This window comes from Lathyrus oleraceus, chromosome 4 (assembly GCF_024323335.1).
Source record: "Lathyrus oleraceus cultivar Zhongwan6 chromosome 4, CAAS_Psat_ZW6_1.0, whole genome shotgun sequence".
In the NCBI taxonomy this organism is placed as follows: domain Eukaryota; kingdom Viridiplantae; phylum Streptophyta; class Magnoliopsida; order Fabales; family Fabaceae; genus Lathyrus; species Lathyrus oleraceus.
The window spans coordinates 70,525,957-70,536,129 of record NC_066582.1 but is presented as its reverse complement, the minus strand read 5'-3'; the positions used below and the strand labels follow the sequence as shown (position 1 = coordinate 70,536,129).

The 10,173-nt window shown below is 40.5% G+C and overlaps 1 non-coding gene across 1 annotated transcript; it reads right to left on the bottom strand.

The window, feature by feature from the left end:
* Positions 1–262: 262 nt before the first annotated feature.
* LOC127077897 (small nucleolar RNA R71) lies at positions 263–369 on the bottom strand. The gene has a single exon (XR_007787662.1). It is a non-coding gene; the product is annotated as a small nucleolar RNA R71 (small nucleolar RNA).
* Between the last annotated feature and the right edge of the window lie 9,804 nt (positions 370–10,173).

Below are 10,173 nucleotides of genomic sequence, written 5' to 3'. Positions count from 1 at the left end.
ATTGCAACTAGTACAACAGAGACAATTTGCGGGTCTCGCTACCGAGAATCCTAACCAACATCTAAAAATATTTCTTCAATTAGCAGATACTTTTAAAACCAATAGAGCTTCTCCTGAGGCAATACGTTTAAGACTATTTCCTTTTTCCCTCAGAGATAAAGCCCTATCACGGTTAGATTCCCTTCCACCCAATTCCATTACGACTTGGGATAACCTTAGAAGAGTTTTTCTTGCTAGATATTTCCCCCCGAGTAAGACCGCCGTTCTTCGAAACCATATAACTAGATTTACCCAAAACCAAGGAGAATCGTTGTTCGAAGCTTGGGAGAGATATAAAGAGTTGTTACGAGCATGCCCACATCATGGCTTAGAAAACTGGTTAATCATTCAAACCTTCTATAATGGACTTCATTATAACACAAAGATGACCATCGACGCTGCCGCAGGCGGTGCTCTGATGAACAAACCTTATCCTGAAGCTAGTGCCCTCATCGAAGACATGGCTCAAAACCATCAATCATGGGGAGTCGAACGAGCGACAATTGAGAGGAAGGAAGCCCAAGGAGGAGTGCATGAACTAAGCTCTATAGACATGATGCAAGCTAAAATGGACGCATTAGCCCTCAAAGTCGAGCATATGTACACGAACCCGAATACTGTAGCCGCAGTTTCATCGGATTGTGAGATATGTGGAACCCAAGGACACCAATCTGCAGAATGCAGTCTATTGAACGAAACCCACTCCGAGCAAGTGAACCACACCCAAGGGAACCCATACTCGAATACCTATAATCCTGGATGGAGGAATCACCCGAACTTCTCCTATAAAAACAATAACCCTATCCAAAATAATGCACCTCCGAGACCTAGTTATCAAGCCCTAAGATCAAATCAACCTATGCAACCTATACCACCAAAGCCGAGCCTTGAGAAAATTATGGAAAATTTTATCACCACTCAAACCCAACAAAACAAGGAGTTCATGAACCAAAACATTCATGTTAACGAATTGATTACTCAGTTAGGAACCAAGGTTGACCAAATAGTTACTCATACCAAGATGCTTGAAACCCAGATCTCTCAGGTAGCTTTAAACCAAGCCCCTCAGACTACACCTGGAGGATAATTCCCTGGACAACCTCAACAAAATCCGAGAGGACAAGCCAATGCCATTACCCTACGAAGTGGGAACGCTTATGATGAGCCACCAAACCCAAGATTGAGTGAACCCGAAACTTCTAAGGAATGTACCAAACCCCCGGACAAAGTAAAGGAACCAGAGGAATCTGAAAACCAGGAAGGTCGAGAGAAAGGAGAAGAACCTAAAGATAAAACTTACGTACCACCCCCGCCATATAAACCACCTATACCATATCCGCAAAGACTCAAACAAACCTAGATCAATAAACAGTATCAAAAATTTATTAAAGTTATAGAAAAACTTCATGTAGAAATCCCTTTCATAGAAGCCATCACCCAAATACCTTCTTATGCAAAGTTTCTCAAAGACATCCTTACCAACAAACGTAGACTTGACGATCCGAAGCCTTTGGAATGTAATGCTATTTCCGAGGACAAATTAGCAAAGAAAGATAAAGATCCTGGAAATTTCTCCATTCCTTGCCTTTTAGGTAATCATGTCATCGATAAAGCTTTTCTAGACTTAGGAGCTAGTGTGAGCTTAATGCCTCTAGCAGTTTGTGAGAGGTTAAACTTAGGAGAGTTACAACCCACTAAGATGTCACTTCAATTAGCCGATAGATCTGTTAAATATCCGATAGGCATTTTAGAAGATGTTCCTGTTAGGATAGGTCAACTATTTATCCCTACTGACTTTGTTGTCATGGACATCAAAGAGGACAATGATATACCAATCCTTCTAGGTAGACCATTCTTATCGACTGCATGAGCCATAATAGATGTCAAGAAAGGAAAGTTGACATTTGAGGTAGGTGACGAGAAAATAGAATTTATACTTTCGAAATTTCTTATGGCACCTGTGATGGGAGACTCGTGTTATGCCTTAGATATCATTGATGAATGTGTTAGAGAATTTGAACAAAAAGAAATTATAAAAACAATTAAGTTACCATCAATCCCCATAAAGGAAGATGATGACTTTAAAGAACCTTACATCGATGATAACCTTTACGAATGTTTATCCCTTACTCCAGATCCTATGCCATGCCCTGAGAAACCAACCTTAGAACTTAAGGAACTACCTAAGAACCTGAGATATGAGTTCCTCGATGAAAAGATGAACCGTCCAGTTATAGTTAGTGCTACCTTAAGCCTTGAGGAAACGAACCAACATTTAGACGTTTTACGAAGACATCCCTCAGCCTTAGGATATAATATCTCTGACCTGAAAGGTATAAGCCCATCCGTATGCATGCATCGGATTTCGTTAGAAGAAGATTCAAAACCCTCAAGGGAGCATCAGAGAAGAATAAACCCTATAATGAGTGATGTTGTTAAGAAGGAAATTCTTAAGTTACTTGAGGCAGGTATAATATACCAGATCTCGGATAGTAAGTGGGTGAGCCCTGTGCATGTAGTACCTAAAAAGGGAGGCATCACAGTCGTGCAAAACGATAAAGGCGAACATGTAGCAAAACGTTTAAAAAGAGGATGGCGGATGTGTATAGATTATAGAAAATTAAATAAAGCAACTAGGAATGATCATTTCCCTTTACCATTTATAGACCAAATGTTGGAGCGTCTAGCCAAACACTCTTACTTCTGTTATCTAGATGGATACTCTGGATTCTTCCAAATACCTATTCACCCCGAAGATCAAGAAAAAACTACCTTTACATGCCCTTATGGAACTTTTGCCTACAGACGAATGCCTTTCGGCCTCTATAACGCCCCAACTACTTTCCAACGCTGCATGATGTCAATATTCGTAGATTACCTAGATGGTATCATGGAAGTGTTTATGGACGATTTCTCGGTTTGCGGATTCAATTTTCACAATTGTCTTGCTAACCTTGAGAAAATCCTGGAGAGATGCGTGGAAGTTAACCTCGTGCTAAACTGGGAAAAATGTCATTTCATGGTGACCGAAGGAATAGTTTTAGGACATATAGTTTCCAAAAAAGGTATAGAGGTAGATAAAGCTAAAATAGAAGTTATAGAAAACCTAAAACCACCAAAAACAATCAGAGAAGTCCGAAGCTTTCTTGGACACGCTGGATTCTATCGGCGTTTTATTAAGGACTTCTCCAAAATCACTAAACCTTTAACCGGACTTTTAATGAAAGATGCTGAATTCATTTTTGATGAAAAATGTAATGACGCATTTAATCTTTTAAAGTAAGCATTAATCTCTGCACCCATTATGAAACCACTCGATTGGTCGGAACCTTTTGAGATAATGTGCGATGCTAGTGATTATGCAGTTGGAGCCGTTCTAGGACAAAGAAAAGATAAAAAATTACATGCCATTTATTATGCCAGTAGAACCCTAGATGCTGCCCAACTTAACTACGCAACAACCGAAAAAGAATTACTCGTCGTAGTTTTCTCTATAGACAAATTTAGATCTTATCTAGTAGGAGCAAAAATTATTGTTTACACCGATCATGCTGCCATTCGTTACCTATTAAGTAAAAAAGATGCCAAGCCCAGGTTATTCCGATGGATTCTATTACTACAAGAGTTTGATTTAGATATAAGAGATAAAAAAGGCACTGAGAATGTAGTATCCGATCACCTTTCTAGGCTAGAACATCTAAAACCTGAACTAGTACCCATAAATGATGATTTTACCTATGATAGACTGATTGCTAGAGTAGAAACCGTTGAAGATAATAACCTAGATCCTTATGAGCACCCCCAGAATTCCTTAGCAATAAGTAACGTACCCTGGCATGCAAATTTCGTTAATTACCTAGCTGCTGATATAGTACCCCCTGATCTTGACTACCACCGCAAGAAGAAATTCTTCCACGATGTGAGAAACTTCTATTGGGACGAACCACTCCTTTTCAAAAGGGGTAAAGATGGCATTTTTCGCCGTTGCGTTCCAGAAGAAGAGGTAAATAGTATTATCGAGCATTGTCATTCTGCACCTTATGGTGGACATGCGAGCACCTCTAAGACATACACCAAGATTCTTCAAGCTGGCCTATTCTGGCCTACCATGTGGCGTGATGTCTATGCTTACATTGTCAAATGTGATAGGTGCCAACGCACTGGAAACATTTCAAGACGAGATGAAATGCCCTTAAGAAACATTCAGGAAGTAGAACTCTTCGACGTATGGGGTATAGATTTCATGGGACCCTTTCCACCATCCTTAGGAAATAGGTATATCTTAGTAGCTGTAGACTATGTGTCTAAGTGGATTGAAGCTATAGCTGCACCCACAAACGACACTAGGGTAGTAATCAAACTATTTAAAAACTATATATTCCCTAGATTTGGAACACCATGTTTAGTCATAAGCGATGGAGGATCACACTTTATATCGAGAATATTTGACAAACTTTTAAGAAAATATGGAGTTAGGCATAGAGTAGCAACACCATACCACCCACAGACTAGTGGCCAAGTAGAAGTATCTAATAGGGAGATAAAACAAATCCTAGAGAAAACTGTTTCTATTTCTAGGAGAGACTGGTCTCATAAGCTTCAAGAAGCATTATGGGCCTATAGAACCGCTTTCAAAACCCCTATAGGAACTACTCCTTACCAACTAGTTTATGGAAAATCTTGTCACTTACCATTCGAGTTAGAGCATAAGGCCTATTGGGCCATTAAAACTTTGAATTTAGACTACCTAGCCGCTGGAGAAAAGCGTACCCTAGACATTCATAAATTAGAAGAACTTAGGCAGTCGGACTACGAAAATGCAAAAATATATAAAGAGAGGACAAAAGCCTATCATGACAAAAGAATAGTAAAGAAAAACTTCAATGTAGGCGATTCTGTTCTCCTTTTCAACACTAGGTTACGACTCTTCCCTGGAAAGCTACGTTCAAGATGGACTGGTCCTTTCGAAGTATCCAAGATTCTGAGATCAGGAGCAGTAGAAATCAAGAACCAAACATGTATTCCATTCATTGTAAATGGATAAAGACTAAAGCTCTACGAAGGAGGAGACATTCCAGCATACTACTCAAGCCACACCTTGATTGATCCACCGATTCCTACTACTACAGGTGTATAAATTCTAATCGTCAAGCTAATAACGTTAAACAAGCGCTGCGTGGGAGGCAACCCATGGTTTTTCTTTCATTTTACTTTTTTCGCATTTATTTACATTTATTTTTGTTTTTACTTTATTTTATCTTATTTTGCATTGAGACTAAGATTTGAATGGTTTGTATTTTCAGGATCACCTTCTTAACTTTTACAGGATGCAGGGTTTCGATGACATGCACGTTGCCTATAGAGATAATGCTCAGAGCGAGTGCTACATTGCTTTGTATCAGCGCCCTATGGCACCCACACGTTACCCTGATCAGCACTGTATGGAGGCACTGGGTATCGAGCTGAGTATCAGATTCCTTAGCCACCAACTTCACTGGGACGAATTTGCTGATGACTTGAATAACACATACAGGAACCTGACTTTGGAGTTCCTGAGTTCATTCGACTATGACCCATATTCTGGACCAGATGAGTATGCTGCTTTCAGACTTTTTGGAGTTGAGTACTCCTTCAGCCAGAAAGAGTTCAGTGACTTATTGGGCTTCCAGACCACTCCTGATGCTATCCCGGAGACACCTATGGGATATTTCCTAGGTAAGGAGGTGGAGAATTTTTGGAGTGATATATCAGGTGGCGGAAGCTAGGATCCATCTACGCAGTTATCTTATGTCATACATAACCCAACCTTCAGATATTTTCAGATGATATTAGCACATTCCTTCTTGGGAAGACAGGATGCAGAGACACTACTGAGTGAAGAGGAGATCTTCCTATTATTTTGTGCATCCCAGTCTCGCCCAGTAGCATGTGGGAACTTTTTATTGAATAATATCAGCGATATCTCTAGATCCACCAAAGGAGTCATCCATGTTGGTGGAATCATCACACAGATTGATGTCGCTTTAGGTCTGTCTCGTAAGCTGTCACATCTTCAGATCTACTGTGGACACACTACCATGGACATCGATTTCTGTTTGACCAGAGGATTGATGAGGAGAGCCTCTTTCCACCCATGTCAGTTCCGATTTCTAGTCGACAGTGAGGCTATCCATTATTTGACACTACCAGACCCTATGATGACCAGTGTGCATGATCCAGCGAATTGGAGTTATGCTCTAGAGGGCCAGGGAGAGACTGTCGAGGCACCGAGATCACCACCCGTTGCTGAATACACGCCTACACCACCATCTCCTAGAATCACTGTTTTCTCTAATAATCATTCATTGCAGACACCCGACATACGCACCCAGATTGCTAAGTGTCGTAGAGAGATTGCAGAGCTTAGACAGGAAATGGCGGACCTAACTTTACAGATAGGAGTGTCTGATCTCACCCATGCTACTGAAGCCGATTGTCTATATCAAGAGATCGCAAAGCTCAGGCAGGAGATAGCCGTGCTCCGTGGATCCACTCAGGCAGACGACACCCCTAATACCTAATCTCACCATTTCATTTTATTTCTCTTTTATATATTTATCGTATTTGCATTATCTATTTTATATTATCGCCTTTAGAATATTATATAAACCACTACTATACATTAGTATTTCTATTTTTATCTATATATGTTTTATATTTATTTTATTTGCATTTTAATTTTTCAGTTATTTATTTATTTATATTTAATTTCTGTTTTTGTTTTTTGTTTCAGTTTCACTTTTTATTTTTCGTTTTTACTTTTATAAAAATTATGCAAGTCGAAGAAACTAGGAGAATCACAAGACAAATGCTATCCAGACCCCTCAAAGCCAAAAGACAAGAGAAGCCCAAACCAAAGGACCAAAATCTGGCCCAGCCAGATTTGGCCTTGTGGCGCCAGCCATAGGACCTGTGGCGCCCGCCATAGGACCTGTGGCGCCCGCCACAACGTCTGTAAATGGTCGGGGCAGACCCCTTTTCTTCACCATTTTTGCAACTTACAACCTCCAAAACCCATTTTTTCACCTTGGAAAAAAGTCCTTGAACCCACAAAAAGCTCATACTTTTCTAACCATCATACCACACAAATCATTAATCCACTTTCCATTTTCGATTTCATCCGCCGGATTTTGTAAAAATCCAACCTTTTCATCAACCACTTCATCTTCTTCATCCACTTTTCAAGAGCATTCAAATGGAGTTCAACGGATTCTTCTTCAAGGAGGGAAACCGGGGGAGAGACAAAGAAAAATCATTGAACGGTTGCAAAATCGGGAAATCCTCCCGACAAGGTATGTCGACGAAAACTGTCTTTACGCTTTAGGTATCTTTCATAGCATTTTCCATTTATTAGATAACTTAGGTTTGCGTAATTTCTTTACCATCAAAGAACCCACCTATGAGCAGTTGACAATTGAATTTCTGAGTTCCTTAATCTATATTGTCAACCCTAACACTACTGTAGCGGGGTATTCGTTACCATTAGAGATATTGACTAAATCCAAGGTAAATCATGCAAGTCGAGTCGCCACCGCACTTCTATTTATCCAAAGGAATGGTTAGAAAGCGAACAAAAACCTAAAAGTTTTATCGAATCAAAAACTAGTAAAAATGTCAGAGATCTGGGTAAGGGGGTTGGTTATGCAATGGGAAGATGTTAGGCACCCAAAGCATCCTAGGTACTCCTAGGGAGCCCTTTTCACATTTGTTGTAAGGTTGTTGTTGTTTTTTTGTGTGAAAATTTATTTGTGCAAACATGATTGAAGGGATGAGAAAAGAATATACAAATTTATTTACATTTTGTGTTTGAATGGATGAACCCATTGCCTACGTACCATCTTAAAAAAAGATTAGGATCAAAACCTCGTAGTTCGGGGTAAAAAAATTCAAAAAAAAGTTGGTGAATTGATTGGTCCAAAAACCTTAAGGTCTTTTGTTATCAAAGGGAGAAAACTCAACCTAAAACCACAAATCCACACATGTGAGGATAACTTCGACATGCTAGTGAGGGGTTAACCCTATAATAAGCATGGAAGACTCATTGTCCATCACTAAGGATAAAGGTGAGTATTATATCTACCTCAAGGATAATTCAAACCTAATAGCTAATGGTTATAAAAAAAGGGTTTGATTAAGAAGGTGGCCATTGAAACCACAAAAAGTATTTGAATGGGTTATATTTACCAATTAAAAGTATTTACAAAAATATGGTTAAAGTGGATTAAAAGGTTCAATTCAAAATAAGTGTTATGAAAAATAAGTTTGAAAATCAAAAGCATAAGGCTTAGTGTCGCATTACGCGAAAAAAACCGGCGGGAAAACGAAACAACAGAGCCGCCACCGTGCGTTATTTATCCCAAAAGAGGGAAAGGAAACGCTCGAAGTAAACCTGGAAAAGACATGGTCTTGCGACCAGAGAAAGATGGGATTGGGAGTCGGTTATGCGAAGGGAAGGTATTAGCACCCCTACGCATCCGTCGTACTCGACGGGATCCACGCACAAAAGAAAGGATAAGGTTGCTAGAAACTGCTCACACACTGCACAAGGCTGGAAGGAAACACAGAAAGACAAAAGAAACGGGACTCGACAGGATATCGCATCCTGGGCCTACGTAGCCTGTCAGACACAGACATCAGAGTCGACGTAGTTCGGGACAGGGGAAACGTGCTCGCTAGGATGTCGCATCCTATGCATACGTATCTTCTCTGACCAGAGAAGAATCAAAGCACTCGTAGCTCGGCTAACACACCCCAAACAAAACCACACAGGAAACCGACTGCCAATCGCTGGACTTACGTCAGACTCCACACAAACAGGCAAACATGGAAACCGAATGCCAATCGCTGGACTTACATCAGACTCCGAACCAACAAACACACACAGGAAACCGACTGCCAATCGCTGGACTTATGTCAGACTCCAACAAGCAAACCAGACACAGGAAACCAACTGCCAATCGCTGGACTTATGTCAGACTCCAACACACACAAAAGGGGTTGAAAAAGAAAAAGGGCGCCCGGAGAGATTTGCTCATCTCCAGCCTACGTACCTCATCTGGTATGAGGATCAGGGCGACGTAGTTCCCCTACGCAGGGAAAGAACTGTTGTCCTAACCAGAGACTGGGAAGTGATAAACTAGAAGGGAGCCTGACTCGAGCCTAATAATTATCATGTAATCCACAATGGTCCTAGGTTGAGGTTTCTATCTAACTTGCACATGGAGCAAGCTATCCTAAACAGCACAGTCAAACACATATAAGCACAATAAACAAGCACACACACTATATGCAAACAGTTTGGGCTCATACAAGGCTAGGCTGCAAAAGCAAGCCAACTAGAATGGGGTGTGGTTAGCTCTTAACCCTAACATTGAGAGTTAGGGTGAAGCAGATGAAATGGGAAGTGAGGGTAAGACCTCACAGCTCTTATCCCTGGCCAGGGAGAGCTTGACTCAAATAGAAAATGTAGGAGTTCAGAATGTAGGAACTCTTCTCCACAGATGACTGACACTACAAGAGCTTGGGTTGTATTCACAATGCATCAACACATGGTGTGTGAGCAAAGTGAATGACACACTGAGTAGTAGGAGATGGATTACACATCTCTTTTATCTTCCAATTGCCTCTTAAGAGGTCTTTACCTGCTTGGCACAAAATTAAACATTCACAAGCATTGCCTCTTAAGGAGGGCTTCAGACAGGTGCCTGCCCACATAACAGGACAGGTCTTCCAGACTACATGAAGTTAGAAGAATTATACCTCAGTGGTTAAGCAACCAAGCAAAGCAAGTTCAAAATGAACTCAAAGCAACTTAGGTACCTGTGAAAAATCTAAACCAATCAGTTCAACTGTACAGACAAACAATCAACAGGCAATAACAAACAGACAGACAATGTTCACAATGTGCAAGCCACAAGGCAAACTCAAATGAGTTAGCATCAACCTACAAAACACACAAGTGTTAGTAATCAAGAGCAAACATCAATGCTCAAATGAGGAAGCATCATCAACTATGGACTTGGATGTTTAAACCTGAAATCAAAACCCACATGTAAGCCACAAACCACTAGGTCAAAGCCTAGGGTCAAAGATGGA